This window comes from Capsicum annuum, chromosome 4 (genome assembly GCF_002878395.1).
Source record: "Capsicum annuum cultivar UCD-10X-F1 chromosome 4, UCD10Xv1.1, whole genome shotgun sequence".
Classification (NCBI taxonomy): Eukaryota; Viridiplantae; Streptophyta; class Magnoliopsida; order Solanales; family Solanaceae; genus Capsicum; species Capsicum annuum.
The window spans coordinates 154087032-154100455 of record NC_061114.1 but is presented as its reverse complement, the minus strand read 5'-3'; positions in this window follow the sequence as shown (position 1 = coordinate 154100455).

Below are 13424 nucleotides of genomic sequence, written 5' to 3'. Positions count from 1 at the left end.
TTTGAATTTTGCTTTTATTATCTTATACCTTCATGAAAATAGTTTTTTGTTGGTGTGTGCCAAAGAATAGAATTAACATCCCACTATTTTTATTTTCATCGTTAAAAATATTGTATCATAAATTTGATAAGTTAATTCGCGCAATCAAATTCACTAGTAAGGGAATATAAGAATCAAATCAAAACGAGGGAAAATGTATTTTATTTTTTCATAGTTAACGATAGTTTAGGCTTTTTTGTCTCAGGCAAATATGATATACTCCTAATCGTTTGATTTTCACATAGACATAGTAACTGTAAAGTAAAAATTTAGATGGATTAATTATTATAAGTTATTTATGTATTAGAAAATTAATAGTACTTTATAAAATTAAATTAAAATAGACATTAACGTGTCTGTTTTGACTTCTCAATCGTGATTTTACTATAGTACCCCTAATAAATTATTATAAGTCATCTTATTACAAAATTAATAATATTTAATTAAAAAAAAAGATAAAATAGACATGAAATGATATATTAACTCTTGACATTTTAAATTAATTTGACGTCTTATATGAGGCCCACTTAAATTTTTTTCACAAATATTTTTTATTGTAATTTTGTTATATCACTTCTAATTAGTTATTGTAAGTCATTTAAGATATGTCTGCTTCCCTGCTTCAAACGTGATTTTACTAAATTACCCCTAATTAATTATTCTGATCATCTAAGCATTGTGCCACATAAATTAGAATAGAAGAAAAATTAATATAAATCAGAATAATTAAAAATATAAATTATTTTTAAAATATGATTGACTATCAATGCCATAAAAGTTTGAACAGGGAGAGTAATATATATTACCCAAAAATTGCATAAAAAATACTATAAATTATGCTAGATACAATTTAGAATATCTAAAAAAAATTAATTTACTATATATTTCAAAAAAATACGTAAAAAATACTATAGATTATAATAGTTAACAACTTAAGAAATTTTAAATTATGAAATATTTGATTGACATTCAAAATTATATCGGTGCCACTTAAATTGTAATAGATGAAAAAGTATTATAAATGATAATAAATAAAAACTTAAATTATTTTAAAATTATAATGACTGTCAATGCCGCAAAAGTTTGGACAAGGAGAGTAACATATATTATTTAAAAACTATTATTATAAATTATAATAGTTAACAACTTAAAATATCTAAAAACATATTAAAAATATGATTAACTATCTAAATTGCATTTTATCAAATAAATTGAGACAAATAATATATATTGGGCCTGTGTTAGCACTGGCCGCTATATATATATATATATATATATATATTCTCTAATGTATTATCATCAATTCCATTAGGGTTTAGCATTTTATAGGATCATTATTCTCTTCGTATATTAATCAATTGGTGTTTGTTCGAATCGAAAATCCGAGAAGGAATGGCGAGTTCAACTACTAGCAATGTTTACATCCATGTAATTGAGGATGCTATCAACAAGGTTTGTGATGAGTTTGTTAATAATGGTGGTCATGGAGAGAACATCCTCAACGAGCTTCAAGCAATAATTATCTCCCCTTTTCCCTTTTTTTAATGAAATTCACTTAAGTTTTTTTATAATTATTTTTATAGTAATTATGTTATATCACTTTTAATTAGTTATTATGTATAAGTCATTTAAGATATGTCTGTTTTGTTGCTTCAATTGTGATTTTACGATATCACTCTTAATTAATTATATGTCCATCTAAGCTTCGTGCCACTTAATTGGAATAGAAGAGAAAATATTATAAATCATAATAATTAAAAAATTAAATTATTTATAAAATATAATTGACTATCAATGCCACAAAAATTTTAACAAGAAGAATAATATATATTATTTAAAAATTACATAAAAAGTATTACAAATTACAATAACACCTTTACATATCTAAAAAATATATATATTTAATATTTTATATATTTCAAAAAATAGGTAAAAAATACTACAAGCCACAATAACTAACAATTTAACTATCAATGCCACAAAAATTTCAACAAGAAGAATAATATATATTATTTAAAAATTACATAAAAAGTATTATAAATTACAATAACACCTTTAAATATCTAAAAAAAATTAATATTTTATATATTTCAAAAAATACTATAAGTCACAATAGCTAACAATTTAAAGATCAATCTATCTGCTTTGGCACAACTTTATTGGTCCTTTTCCTTGCCTTAATTTTTCCCATCCATTTTAATTTGTTTGTGTTATTTTTTTAATTTATTATATATTTCAAAAAAATATGAAAAAAAATCCTGCAAATCAAAATAATTAACAACTTAATAAATTTAAAAGATATAAAATATTTGACTGACTCTCAAAATTATATCAGTGTCATTTAAATTGGAATAGAAGATAAAGTACTACAAATCACAGTAATTAAAACTTAAATTATTTTAAAAATATAATTGACTATTAATGTCACAAAATCTTAAATGAAAAGATTAACATATATTATTTTAAAATTACATAAAAAAATTATAAATTAGAATATTTAACAGCTTAAAATATCTAAAAAAAAATTATATAATCTGTTATATATTCCAAAAAAATGTAAAAAATACTACAGATCACAATAATTAACAACTTAAAATTTTTAGAAGATAAAAATATTTGGTTGAATCTCGAAATTATATTAGTGTCACTTAAATTTAAATAGTTAAAAATATAATTGACTATTAATTACGAAAAAATTTGGACAAGGAGAGTAACATGTATTATTTGACACAAAAAGTTGTATAAATTACAATAGTTAACAACTTAAAATATCTAAAAAAAGGTTTAATCCGTTATATACTTTGAAAAAAATAATAAAAATTATAAATCACAAAAATTAACAACTTAAAATTTTTTAAATATATAAAATTTTTGATTGACTCTCGAAATGATTTGATATAACATATTTGGTTGATTGACGAAATTAATTGTGACACTTTGATTAAAACTTTTCACTGACTCTCGAAATTATTATTTGATATAGCATATTTGATTGATTGACAAAATTAATTGTGATACTTTGATGAAAACTTCAAATGAGGCAACTTCTTATATTTTTTTCCCTTTTACAATAACAATATTATTACAAATTTACCTAATTATCTTCATTATTTTCAATTTGTCACTACTATTGGGCTCGTGCTCAGCACGAGCATATCGCCCTAATTTGATAATATGGTAAATTATCTGTGTCAATTGTTGGGACAATGAATAAAAAGGAATAAAAAGGTTTTAAAATTACGTGTAGGTGATTTAATTGTTAAATACTGAGTGTATTAACACAAATTAAAACAAAAATTAAATGATGAATTAAGAAAATTTAGCTCATATATGAAAATTGCAATCAAGTTTCTTATTTTATATTTTGGCTCAATATAAAATCTTAATTGCTAAAAATGGAGGGGAAACGTGGTTCTTGCTTTTCTGTTTTCTCTTACTTTGCTTTTGGTGCGTTTTTCTCTTTAGTTATTCGTTGTTGCTGTTATTTTTCCTTCTTCATCATCATAATTATTTTCTTCTTCATTATCATCTTCATTGTCATCATATTTTTCTTCTACTGTTTGTCGTACCATTGTTGTTGTTGTTGTTGTTATTACTTCTAATGATCAAATTTTATTCGTATATTACTGTGCATTACTTCATAGGCGATTTTGGTAAGTAAAATAATATTTTTTAATTTAATTTCTCATCTAGGTAAATCTATTGTTTTTTTAACAATTTTTAGTAGCTTATCCAACAGCTGTTGTGTTCATTTGTAACAGTTGTTGGATAGTTTCCATTACTATTAAAGTTGTTCCAATAGATAAGTCATTTGTTGCAACAGATTACCCACCTGTTGGATTAGTTCTGTAATATGAATCCAACATATGAGTTATTTGTTGTAATAGGTGAATCATATGTTGGATTCATGCTATAATATTGGATAGAACTGAAGTTGAATTCAATAGATGAGTCATCTGTTGCAATAGATGACTCATCTGCTAGATTCATATTACAACACTAAGATAGAACCTGAAGTTGAATCAAATAGATAACTCACGTGTTGGATTCTTGTTACTGCACTAGGATAGAGAACCTGAAGTTAAATCCAATAATTGACTCATCTGTTGGATTTTTATTACAATACTAGGATAGGACTTAAAGCTAAATCCAATAGATGAGTCATCAGTTGTAATAGATGACTCATTTATTAAATTAATGTTATAATACTAGGATAGAACCTGAAGCTAAATCCAACAGATAAGTCATATTTTGCAACAGATGGGTCATACGTTGAGACAATGATACCAATAGTGCATATAATCTTTTTGTTGTATATACTATCTTTTTTAATAAAATTCTTTCGATACCATTAATGGAGGAATCACTAACAAGAGAGATTGATTGTCATGGTAAATGGATTAAGAAGAATAATCGATTTATTTAGCATTGGAAAGATGGTAAAATGTTAGAGACAATAGCGATGACTGTCCAAAGAGATATTTCGTATGATAATTTTGTGAACTTAGTTATCAACTTTTGTGGACTAAATTATCAACCAAAATATCTTGTCATCATTTACATGCACAACTCTTTTAAAAATCAGTGAGTCCTACCTTTTAAGATAAGCAATTAGGCTTATTTGTGTGCTTATCCGAGTGAAGCAGCAAGGTCCATTTTAAAGGTGTAAATGGTTGAAAAAAATGAAAAAGAGTCAGAATGTAGAACAAGAACAACAAGATACATTAAATGATAAAGTAGATGGTGTGGATATATTTCAGATGATGAGAGCGGAGATGAAGTGGAGGAGGAGCAAACACCTACTCTCGTTGTTGCGAGCAATACAATGATTATTTCTCAATCAATATAGTCAAGCAATCTTCAAGATGATAAAAGAGGTTTTTACAAGAAAATGACATTTAAGAACAAGGAAGAACTAGTCACTTTATTGCATATTACTTGCTTGAGAAAAGATTTTAGACTTAAGTGGGTGATTAATTCGCGTAATGTGTATTATTTTAGATGTACACATTCGAAGTGCAAATGGTGGTTGAGGGTTGTGAAATTTCTAAGTTCTGAAGGATTTTGCATTAGAACTTATTAAAAGTATTACACATGTGATTCGGATCATATTACGAGCCATAACCCGCACATAGGCAAAGTTCATCGGTAAGTTCTTCAAAAATAATTTTCCCAATGATAAAGGCCTGTCTACAATAGATATGACCAATCAACTCCACACAAAATTGAGTTGTAAGGTGAGTTATTGAAAGATTTATAAGGACATGGAGATTGCAAAGTCTTTGGTTAGGGAAATACATGAGCACGAGTATGTAGTGTTTGATACGTATCACTATATGCTTGAGTCCGCAAATTCAGAAAGTAAGACAACATGGCAGGTTAATGAAAATGGAAGCTTCGAGTACTTTTTTGTTGCCTATGCAGCTTGAATTCTTGGTTTTCAACAAATGAGAAAAGTCATAGCCGTCGAAGGGAAATTCTTAAAGAGCAAGTATGAAGAAATTTTGTTATTGATCGTGGCACAGGATGCAAAAAATCACATCTTTTCGGTGGCTTTTTATATAATGGACAAGGAATATGATGCCTCATATCAATTATTTTTTGAACAAATAAGAAGCCATGTAGATGATACCGATGAGTTGTGTATAATTTTTTATAGATATTTTAGTATCCGAAAGATGGTTTCAATTGTCTACCCTTCAGCTCACTATGGTTGTTACATGAGACAACTTAGAGAAAATATTAGAAACAACTATCACAATTCAAAGGTCATGTCTCATTTTTATAAAGCAACGAAAACGTATAATAGAGTTGAGTTCTTTGACTATTTCAATCAAATAAGGGATATGGTATTCAAGGTAGCTAAACGTATTGAATTCGACGGATGAACCAAGACTCTTTGGCCAAAAATAGGTATAATATTAAAAATTAATGTCTTGTTTCAGATTATTGTAATATTATGTCTTACTAAGTGATTATTTTGTATATGTTTAATATCATGGCGTTAAACATTATTGAATCGGTGAATGCAATATTTGGCGTTGAAAGAAAATTTTCCATTATTGCTCTATTTGACGAAATAAATATGAGATTTGCGAAATTATTTCACGAGATTCGTATGGAGTTGGTCAACTCACCAAACAGACTTGTTCCTTCAATGGAAAAACAAATAGGGAAAATTTCATAAGTAGCAAACTTATGACCATAATTAGAACTTTCATAGCAACGGTTTCATAATTACATAAAATAGCCAGTTGTATTATGTATTTTAGGCAATGTTTGTTATATATATATATATATATATAAATAGTCGGATATTTCAATAAAATATTAAATAGTCGGATATTTCAATAAAATATTTCAATAAAACAGAAAACAATGATTCAATAAAGCAGAAACAATGATATTTCAGTAATGGTCGATTTTTTGTATATCAGTTTGTAAAAAACCTACTCAGTACTCCCTCTATCCTACTGTTTCTTCATGTTATCATTCTTATAGTTTATATTTTCCCCAGAGTTTTTTTTTTTATATTTTACCCTGTTCATCTCTTCCTCTTAATCTATGTTCTTAATATCGTACTTCTTTAACCACACCCCGGAAAATTTTTTATCTGGCAGCTAAAACGCTTGTCCTTTGTCTATTGTGCAGACCTTTTGGACTAACAAGGCCAGGAATTTACAGGTTAATCCATCGTTGATATTAAGAAATTAAGAGGCTAACCATATACTAAGGGTAAGAATTTTATAGGTATTTTAATTTACATGGTTATGCAAAAGCTATTTAAAACATAGATATAAGAACATAAATATAAATATTTTTGTGGGGAAAAATATGGAAATAAGAACTTACATGAAGTAACTAGGAGAGAGGTTTTCCTTTTGGGAACCCCCTAAAGATCGAATAGAAAACTTGAAGCTTTTATTTAAACCACGATGTTACAAAGTTTATACAAGAAAGACTGGGTTAGACAAGTTTTTTGGGAGGAAAGGTTTAAACATTTCAGGTGAGTTTGGAGGTTGGTTGATTTCACTCTGTCTTTCTACTACAAAATGTGTGCCTTTTATAGGCAAAATATACATAAAGGAGAGGTTCTAAGGGCTACTACGTGGCCGCAACACAGTTGGCCGACACTTTAAGATAAGGGATAAGAAAGAAAACTTTAATAATGCAAGTCGGGTACGCTTTGGGCCCCATCATCACATGCGTTATTAATTTTCTTTCAAACTTATTTTGACGCGTGCTTCAACAGTTTTTCTTTCTTTTAGAAAGTAGTGATAAAGGAAGCACTCGGATTGACTCTGACTATTACAAGACATAAAGTGGGCATCCCCACTTGACCATGCTAGCTAATAATGCAAACTATGAGAACTGTAGATTATCTTTACGTATCCAAGTTGTGTAGGGCTATGGAGTCGAAGCTCATGCCTGAGTCGTCGTCTTCATATAGATCCTGGGCATCCTGGAATTGTCAATATTGTCTTCTTCGTCTGATCTAGCAGAATTATTATCTGTAGTATTTATCTCTGGCACAGCTCTGTCTAAATTAGTGGGTTGTTCGTCTGATTGTTCATCCATGTATTTATCTTGTGTCTGTTTGCTGAAGAATCTGTCTAGAGTCTGTTTAATTATTGTCTTTATTGTCTCATTTTTTCTCTTAGATATTAGAGTCTTCTTTAAAGTCCTATGTCCAGATTTCGTTAATTTAGCTTTTAATGAAGAACACCCTTCATCCTCACTTTTTGGCAAAGTGACAGCCATTAACGGATTTGATTTGTCTTTACCGATCATCGTTTGAACCGGACTAGCTGTACCAACATCCGGTACAGTGGATTTCTGAGCATTTAGTGGGAAATGCACACCCTTCTCATCCATTTTTTGAGGAGATGGAGAACTCTGAGCTGGAGTCTGAGTTTGTGCATCTGTTTTGCTAACTGGAGTCTGCTGTCTGAGTTTTGTTTCTAACATTTGTATTTGTTTGATCAGTCTCGTGTTTTCCATGAGGAGGGACTCCTTTTGGGCATTTAGCGTTTTGAAGTTTTCCGTCATAGAAGAACAGTGGTTGCAAAAAATAATCTTTCCAGTTTCTTTTTGCAAATTATACTGGGGTATTTGATCTGGATTTTGTCTAAGGGAAGGTGATATGTAATAATTTGGCCCTAAATATCCTCTGGCATGATCTGTAGCTTCAGTAAAATCATTAAAACCTTTAAAAAGAGGGGCTTTAAAACCTTGTATGGAGTCTAATACTTCTAACCAGGTTTGGAAAATTCCATTAGTTTTTCCATGAATGACTACATAATATTTAAAACGAGGCCTACTTTTTTTCTGCCATGTAATGGCATAAAGCATATATAGAAGCCATGAAATAATTACGGTTTTGTCTATTATATGAAATCCAGAGATTGTCCACTAAACACCTTTGGGGTCTGTCTAAAACGTAGTCTGGTCTTACTCTAAAAGATATATTGCTCTCAGGGTATGCAATTAAATTAAATGGTCCAAAATGAATTCTTTCCATTGTCTCGAGGGATTCTAGTGGTCTAAAATTTAAGTTACCTAACATTGTCTGTTGGTAAGCCTCTGAAGACGAAGCTACACCTTTGCCTTTGTCTGCAGGAGGTTGTCCTGTTGGTCTCATGCTGAAAACAAATGAGTAGGATTAAAAACTTATTTATTTATTCCTAGTTGTAGTCTACTTAACTGGTCAGCTAATTCGTTCTCTTTTCCTTTGATATGTTTGAATACTATATTCTTATAAACAGATATGGTATCTGTAAAATTTAGCCATCTTCGTCTACTACTAGTTTTGTCGTTTATTTTTTGATGAAATTTAACTATAGCTTCACAATCTGTTCTAACTAAAATCTCTTCTTTATTTAATATATATAGTTTGAAAGCATTTAGACCATATATGATAGCTAATACTTCTAAGTCTATAGCGCTCATGTTTCCTTTTTCTTTGTATGCGCCACTTTGATATCCACATAGTTGTTCGTCATTTTTATTACTGTATTTATTAGGTCTTGCTTTTAAAATAGCTCCCCATCCTAAGTCACTTCCATCTGTTTGAATAATTAAATAGTCCGATTCTAATGGAATTTTTAGGTCTGGGATATGGTTGATTTTTTCTTTTATTTTTTGGACTAATTTAACATCCTCTATATTAAAATATTTTTGTCCTTTACTACCTGTTTTTGCATATAATGGTCCTGCTATTTTTCCTAAATCTTGAATAAAATTTCGTGCATAATTTACTAATCCCAAGAATTTTTGTAAATCTTTTGTTGTTTCTAATTTATCTGGCATTTCTAGTACCTTTTTTGCTATGTGTGGTTGTAGTTTTACTTTTCCATTCTCCAAAGTTATTCCTAAGAAATTAATATAAGTCTTGCATAACTCCATCTTCTTTTTACTTATTATTATGCCATGTTTAACAAATAGTCTAAAGATTATTTGTAAATGTCCTAAATGCTCTCGCATATTTTGACTAAATACCAAGATATCATCTACATATACTAATATAAAATGTTTATATTCTCCAAATATTTAATTCTGAGGATTTTTTTCATGAATGACTCTTATTAACCTGTGTGTTGTTATTATTCAACTAGTAAAATCAAAATTCAAATTTATTTTTACTGAACAAAATTCAGCAATTCAAATCAATCTCAAAATAAGATTGAAGATTCTTTTATTGATGAGCTTCTAAATTTAAAATAAAAAATAAAAAATCACCGTTGTTACAGGTATTGAATAACAAAATTGAGTTCGTATATGAATTTTAATAAATCATTTTTGTTTCTCGGTCTACGAAATTGAGATCGTTTTATGCAAAATTATTTTTTTCAACGTAAATTTTTTTTCGGTATGCATTGTAAAAATTGATCGAAATCTATTATTTTTCCAATGTCGTTGTTATTCTATATTATTTAATATTTGATCAAAATTCTTTTTACTACGTATGCATTTAGCAGTCTCGGTTTATTTTTTCTTGAATGTATTTAAATATTCTGCAAAGTGTAATTGTGTTTACTTGGCTATATTGATAATTTCTGAGTTTATTTGAATATATAAATTTGATTCGTATATTTTATTTGAAATTATGTATTTTAATTATGTTTGTATCATTTGAGTGTCATTCGTATGTGTTTTATTGCAATTGTATATTTGGGACAGTGAGTTTAGTGTATATTTTCATTGAATTTATGGCATTAATAATGTAATTATTGATGATAATATGTGTAGGTTGGGAATTTAATTGTATATGTTAGTTGCATTTGTATATTTAATAGTATAATTATATATTCAATAGACGTCTCACTTGTATCGACTAGAGAACTTCCTAATATGATTTTCTAGAGGAAGTTAGATTGTTGTTTGGCAGATGGAACTACCTATATATCAATTGTTGTTTTTTAATACATATGTATATATGTATTTTCATCCGTGTTTTGATAAATATATATATAATTCTATAAAAATGTGTAATTGTTATTAATGCTTGAAAGATATATGTATAGCTTTATAAAAGGTGTATTTGCTATTGTGTTTGAAAAATATATATACAAACCTGTAAATATATTTTCGACTGTTAATGAAAATACATCATATTTGACATAAAAAAAATACAAATGTCAATATATATATATAAAGTTCTCTAAAATTATGTAATTATTGCTAATGCTTGAAAGATATATGTATAGTTCTATAAAAAGTGTATGTGCTGCTATGTTTGAAAAATACATATATAGACCTATAAATCTATCTTCGACTGTGAATGAAAATACATCATACTTTACATAAAATAATACTAATGTCTAACTGAATTTGACCTTTTTAATTATTTTTCTTAGGCCTCGTACCTACCAGGTATCTTCAAAAAAGTACCTCGCGGCTATACTCAGCCACGGGAGAAAAAATGCGCATTGATTATCAACTTCGCAAAGCCCATATCTGTAACAACGGCGTTTGCCTTATCAACGATTTTGTCATTACCGAAGATATCACAGAAGATATTATTCTAGGGATTCCTTTTATCAATCAGATCCGACCCTACCAAAGTGACTACGATGGCATTCGTACAACTTAAAAAGTGTATGTGCTGCTATGTTTGAAAAATACATATATAGACCTATAAATCTATCTTCAACTGTGAATGAAAATACATCATACTTTACATAAAATAATACTAATGTCTAACTGAATTTGACCTTTTTAATTATTTTTCTTAAAAAACATCAGGTTGTATCAGTCACAAAGTATGTCTATACAGTACATGACAAAGAAAAGTATTTTATTATTTGTCTCAAGGAAAAAAATGTGTTGGTCACACATTTTAATTGGACAAGACACCATGTGCACATGTTTGTGCAGTCCTGGATAACAAGCATTTTACAAAGAAATCGTATTGCTCACATTTATACAAGCCAAAAATAGTATTGAAAACATATAATGTTCTATTTATCTTTTACCACATAAAGACGATTGGATAATTCCACAAAGAAAAATGATTGATGGTTGAGGTAGTACTTCCCCCAAAATACAAGCGGCCTCCTGGCACACCTCCAAAGAAAGATCGTGAAAAATTAAGAAGAGATATGTCTGAAAAAAAAGCATTAATTCTTATAATGTTTGTGGTTTAAGGTTCACAATAGACGTTCATGTAGAAAATATCATAAATGATACCTTTGTTATTGTATTCAATCAAAAAAAAATCTCGCTTTTCATAAAATTGAACTCATTTGCAAAATATGTGAATAATTCTTAATTGACAATTATGTTTCATGTATTGGTATATGTTACAGTTATATTTTTCGTACTTGCAATTTTTTTTAGAAAAATTATGAATAAATGAATGTGATTGATTTTATACGTATTTAATGAACGTGAAAAAATACAGTAAAATAAAAGCATATTTGAAGTTAAACATTTTATTTCAGATAGTACATATTCATATTTAAAATACATATCCAGGTCATTTAATAAAAAACATACATATAAATAACAAATACATATCTGAATGTATATGCAATCACAAAAATAGATATAGTTACATTATAGGTAACTAATACATTTACAGTTACATAGATGTATTTGGTATTGATTCTGTGAATACATATAAATACAAATATACATTCGTTCAACTAAGTAATATCTAAACATAAAAATGTATAATTACCTATTAATACACGTGTCATTACAAATTCAACTATTAGAAACTGAATATTAAACGTAAGGCTAAATTGAAAACCTTCAATTCAATTTGATTGAGCATCAATAGTCAAAATATAACTGTCAAGTACTAAATAACTTTTCACATGCAACCTGAAAGTTAGATATTAAGCTTAACAACTATTTAACTATGTCACTGTCATCCTACAATTATATGTTGTCAAATACAAAATATAGAAAAAAATATCAAACTTCAAGAACTTCGGTGTCTTTAGTTATCTTGATTTTCCTTAAAGGCCTCATTGATGATTCGTTTCACTTTGTGCATCAACTTCTTGTTTTCTCAAACCATAATCCCATATAATTAAAGCATATCTTGTGTGAAGTAAGTCGGACTTGAAGTCAACCGAAAGAACACCTTCATCATGAGACACTCAACATAAGTCACCATACAAAATCCACAATCCCTGCAAATACATGAAGTAATGAATTAATATGCATTCTAAATAGACTTACAAATATATTCTTTTTATATATATATATTACAGTACTTAAAAGCCGCCACTAGGTTGTTGAGACAAATCCTCCGCATAACACACATAAAAAAACTTCAATTGATCTTTATCTTTGTAATTTAATTGGTTGTAAAGATCAATACAAAATACATAGTCTGCATATATATATATTTTTTTACAGAATACATATTACATTACAAAAAATACATATATCTCTGCCTATGCATTTACAGAAGACATGTCTGATTCATATGTTTATTACCATATAAAAATACATATATATATATATTCATATGTATGTGCGAAATACATATCAGGCTCATATTAAACAAAAAATGACAAATGCATAGCTTAAACAGTAACAAATACAATTATACTATATATCTTTATATGTATTTGCGAAATACAGGTGTGACTCATCATAAATAAAAAAATACAAATGCATATCTTAAAAAGTAATAAAATACAACAATATACATATAACTAACCAAAAAATATATAATACAAAATACAAAAAATACATATATTAACCTCTAAAAAAGACGTAGAACAGTCTAGAGAAAAACCCAACACTGTGTAAAAAAATATATATGTAGACTCATATATATATATATATATATATATATATATATATATAAATAGGTAAGAAATTTGAATGAAATTAAAAAAAAAGCACAATTTAAAAAAAAAAGATAC